We start from the raw sequence: 4063 nt of genomic DNA, 5'->3' as shown, positions 1-4063 counted from the left end.
ATGACTACGTTCAAGAGAACCCTGTGAAGCAGGATGATAGGGGCTGGACAATACCTGTTTGATGTTGAACTCCTCCAGTGTCCTTTTGAAGAGATCACTGGTGAAGTTGGTGCCACAGTCACTTTGAATCTCCCTGGGAAATCCGTATTGAGTGAAGATCTTCAATAGATGTTTGATAACCGTAGCAGCCGTGATGTTCTTCACTGGAACTGCTATGGGAAATCTGGTGGTAGGACACAGGATGGTTAGGATGTAGGCGTTACCTGAACTGGTCCGAGGTAAAGGACCAACACAGTCTATTATGAGTCTGTGGAAAGGTTCCGCAGGCACCTGTATGGGAATCAGTGGGGCTCTGGGAATGGAGACGTTCGGTTTGCCTGCCATCTGACATGTATGACACTGTTTTACGTACTGTTTGACGTTATTTACCATACCTGGCCAGTAGTAGTCTTGACGAATCCCATGGTAAGTCTTGTTGAAGCCGTAGTGGGAGAATGCTCCGTGGGCCAGGTGTAGAATAGTGGGCCGCAGGCTGGTGGGAATCACAAGTTGTTCGGTGTTGGCCCAATCGTCCTCCTCCTTCAGTTTACTGGGTCTATATCTGCGGTAGAGCAAGTCGTTCTCTAGGAAGAACCCAGGAATACTGTCGGGTTGAGTCTCAGCCTGGAAAAACAATGGTGTTAAAGTAAGATCTTCCCTCTGCAACTTACGGAACTCCAACTTGGTCAGATGCGGGGGTAGTTTCTGAGGATCTTGAGGGACAGCGGTAGCAGTAGAGTCAGCTGGCTGTGGACGTGCGGCTTGTGCACGGGTGGTCACGAGAACCGGAGGAGAAACTTCATCACTCTCTTGAACCTCTGCTGGAACATACTCAAGAATAGGGTTTATGGGCACAGAGTTACACACCTGGGGTTTGTCCATGACGATCAGGTTGGTCGGTTGCAGGTCTTCTGCCAAGTCGTTGCCTAGGAGAAGTTGCACTCCAGGCATGGGAAAAGGCTTTTCCCTGACGGCGACTTGGACTTCCCCGTTCACGTAGGGACAATCCAGGTGGACTCTGGCGAGAGGGTATGGAGTGGTAGCAGTGAGGTCAGTGATGAAGACTGTTTCCCCGGTGTAGACTATGTTGGGCACAGCCGACTTCAAGATGATCGATTGTAGAGCCGCTGTGTCCCTCAAGATCTTCAATTTGAAACGTCCCTCCGGATTTGAACCGTTGGCAGAGACAGTTCCAGTATACAGGTGGTTACTGAAAAGAGAAAGATCATTAACATCAACACCAACATTCATCACAGGCTTACCGGACTTAGGAGGAGTTGGTTTGGGTCGTTGTTGGTCAGTGGTTCCCTTGTATTGAGACTTACTACACTGGTCTATGGTATGTCCATAGAGTCTACAATACTTGCAGTACAGTTGTGAACCAGCTTGATCGGGGCTCACCTTCTCGTAACTGTACCACGACTTCTTACTGGAGGATGGTTCAGGTGTCAGCCGGTGGATGAGGCTGTAAGTGTCGGCCGACTTAGCACACTTCAGGTAGTCGGTTTCTTCTTTATCTGCTAAGTAGAGGCGGACAGGAGGTGGCACACGTCTCAAGAATTCTTCAACAAGCATCAGGTTGACGAGTTCTGCAAAAGTAGAGACATGTGCTGCTTCCAGCCATTTCATGAAATACCTCCGTTTCGTGTTAGCAAACTCAAGGAAGGTAGTGGTACTTGCCTTCAGGTGGTCACGGAATTTCCTTCTATAACTTTCTGTGGAAAGTAGGTAGGCGTCTAACACTGCTTGTTTCAGAGTGTAGTAGTCATTCTCAGACGCCAAAGTACTGAGTGTGACTGCAGCTCTACCTGTAAGATGGACTCTGAGAAGTGTGGCCCATTGGTCGACAGGCCAACTGAGTTGATTAGCAAGGGTTTCAAAGGTGGTGAAAAAAACATCAACTTCTGCTTCTACAAAGGATGGCATTAACTTACTTGCATGTGATATATTAAAACTGACGGGAAGATTGGCAGTAGCTTGCTGGCGTTGAGCGAGGTGTGAAGTTTCCAACGTGTATTCCCGTTGACGACACTCAAGAGCCAGAGTCGCTTGTTGCTTGTCATGTTCGCGTTGTATTTCCAACTCGCGTTGTTTGGTTTCAAGCTGTAAGCGTTCACGTTCACGGAGTAGTGCAACCTCACGTTCTTGGAGGGCGAGTCCTCGTTCGTGTTCTTCTCTCCTCAAAGCAGCTTCGCGTTCTCTGAGGGTGATTTCTCGTTCTTGTTCTTCCCTCCTCAAAGCAGCTTCGCGTTCTTGTTCTTCCCTTCTTATGGCAGCCGCTCGTTCTTGTTGTTCGCGGGCTTCCCTTTGCTGCTCACGTTCAATCTTAGCCAGCTCTAGTTTAAGTTTCATCGTTGCCAAGTCAGTTTTATCTGCAATATAGTAAGTTTCATGAGTTTCAGAGTCTATCTTACCTTGCTCTAAATAGTAATCCAGCAACAGGTTGTGTAGGTCATTTTTGTTGGCTTGGTAGGGAACTTCTAGTTGATACTCATGTGCAAGAGTTTGTAGTTCAGTCCTCTTGGCACGACTTAAAGTCCCTATTTCACCTGCTGGATTTGCACGGAAAGTTTGGAGACGAAACATGGTGAAATTAGCAAATAAAGGTACACGAATGTTCAATAATGAAATGTCAGAAACAGGACAACGTGGCAACTGGTACCTATCCTGTGTGATCTTTAACAATTAACGTTAAGTGAAAGATATTAAATGATTAAATTAAATCAAGGGCGCAGGAAATCTTGTACCCGGTACTCATGTAAGAGAATAAGGGCAAGAAAATCCTACTAACAAATGAAACAGAGTTTCGAAAACAAATGAAACAGTTAAATGCTTCAAAAGTAAAATTGGTAGTCCAAGGATGTAGGCATACCTTGCCAAGTCTCTATAGGACATAAAGCAAGTTTTTCCTACTGAATTTAATATGATACTTACAGAATTAGCGAACTTTTGTGCTCTGAAAAAATAAGCTAATTCCCTACCGTTGTATGTATCATCATCTCTGACTGACGTGTAGGGGTGCGAGGTGTCAACTGGTGACGAGAACTGCTGCTGAGGTCCCAATTCAGCAACTAAAGTTCGAGCTAGAGGAACTATGGCCCTCTTTGTCCTCCTACAGTCAGATTGCAGAAGATTGGGTACTCTTGACCCGGGGCAGACCACAGTACCAGGGTACCAATATGATGATCTGTCAGAATGAGAAATATTCAAGGGACATAGATGGTAAATACGAGTAATAACAAGGAGGGAGAGATGACCAATTAAGAGTATGACTGAGGCCTACAGTCACCACGTAATCCAAAGTTGTCTCACCTTCACTATATGTTACTCTCGTAATGCACAATACACCGCACCTTATAAAAAATGAAATTGAATGAAAAATAGTAAAGCTACGTTAACAAAGTTAAATACGCTTACCATAAATTACCACTTGACACCAGTACCTGAGTGAAGCTCCTAGGACAGGCCCCCATATAACTTGTGACGGTAACGCGTTGGTGTTCGGCTGTTTAAGGCTAGGGGTATGGCCTCGTCACATAGTTATAAAAAAAAATAGAAAAACTGGAACTTCGTCTGTGGTAAGGTAAGGAGAAGACACACAAAACACAAGTAAAACTTTAACAATGAAATTTTAATTACGTTAAATAAATCAAAACATGAAAATAATGCACAAACAAATTCTTATAATAAAATCAATCAATCAAAATAATAAGAATACTTAAATGACACAATGAAAAGTTACGTTAAGGCAAAATAACAAGAAGTGCAACACAAAGGTAAGTGGGAGGTGCTGGAATATTGGCTTAAAGCCACCACCTCTCTCAGTACACGCTAACGTCTAGCTGGGAGGAGTGCTGGCCACGAAAGCACTGAACATTCTGAGGACTGATGTTGGGCCGACCCCAGACATCAGGTAGTATGGGGGGCGAGTGCAGGTGCAGCCAGACCGGCGACCAATCAGCGGAGCCGTAGCGATCAACGGGTAGTTTGGTGGTTGGAGTTCGAACAGGTGGCTGGCTGCATA

The sequence above is a fragment of the Procambarus clarkii genome, chromosome 16 (genome assembly GCF_040958095.1).
Source record: "Procambarus clarkii isolate CNS0578487 chromosome 16, FALCON_Pclarkii_2.0, whole genome shotgun sequence".
NCBI classification, from domain to species: Eukaryota; Metazoa; Arthropoda; class Malacostraca; order Decapoda; family Cambaridae; genus Procambarus; species Procambarus clarkii.
Note: the sequence above shows the minus strand (reverse complement) of the source record.